Source organism: Nomia melanderi, unplaced genomic scaffold (genome assembly GCF_051020985.1).
Source record: "Nomia melanderi isolate GNS246 unplaced genomic scaffold, iyNomMela1 scaffold0014, whole genome shotgun sequence".
NCBI lineage: Eukaryota > Metazoa > Arthropoda > Insecta > Hymenoptera > Halictidae > Nomia > Nomia melanderi.
This window is the reverse complement of record NW_027475130.1, coordinates 10719876-10720830: the sequence shown is the minus strand read 5'-3', so window position 1 is coordinate 10720830 and position 955 is coordinate 10719876.

The window sequence follows — 955 nt, the reverse complement described above, 5'->3', positions numbered from 1 at the left end:
AAAATCCAATATAGATCTGGTGATATCTCGGGTGCTATTACAGATAGCGCAATAAATCAAAGTGCATTACCTGTAGGAGGCCCTGGCGCATGAATCTGTGCAGCGGGATCGTCGTCGGACCTCCAGGGGCCGAGACAACGACCGTCTCATGGGGCCGGACACTCAGGGTCAGGGTAAAATCCAATATATATCTGGTGATATCTCGGGTGCTATAACAGATAGCGCAATAAATCAAAGTGCATTGTCTGTAGGAGGCCCTGGCGCATGAATCTGTGCAGCGGGAACGACCTCGGACCACCAGGGGCCGAGAAAACCACAGTCTCATGGGGCCGGACACTCAGGGTCAGGGCAAAATCCAATATATATCTGGTGATATCTCGGGTGCTATTAGAGATAGCGCAATAAACCATAGTGAATTATCTGCAGGAGGCCCTGGCGCATGAATGTGTGCAGCGGGAACGACCTCGGACCACCAGGGGCCGAGAAAACCGCAGTCTCATGGGGCCGGACACTCAGGGTCAGGGAAAAATCCAATATATATCTGGTGATATCTCGGGCGCTATTAGAGATAGCGCAATAAACCAAAGTGAATTATCTGCAGGAGGCCCTGGCGCATGAATCTGTGCAGCGGGAACGACCTCGGACCACCAGGGGCCGAGAAAACCACCGTCTCATGGGGCCGGACACTCAGGGTCAGGGAAAAATCCAATGTATATCTGGTGATATCTCGGGTGCTATTAGAGATAGCGCAATAAACCAAAGTGAGTTATCTGCAGGAGGCCCTGGCGCCTGAAGCTGTGCAGCGGGAACGACCTCGGACCACCAGGGGCCGAGAAAACCACCGTCTCGAGGGGGCCGGACACTCTGGGTCAGGGAAAAATCCAATATATATGTGGTGATATCTCGGGTGCTATTACAGATAACGCAATAAATCAAAGTGCATTGTCTGTAGGAG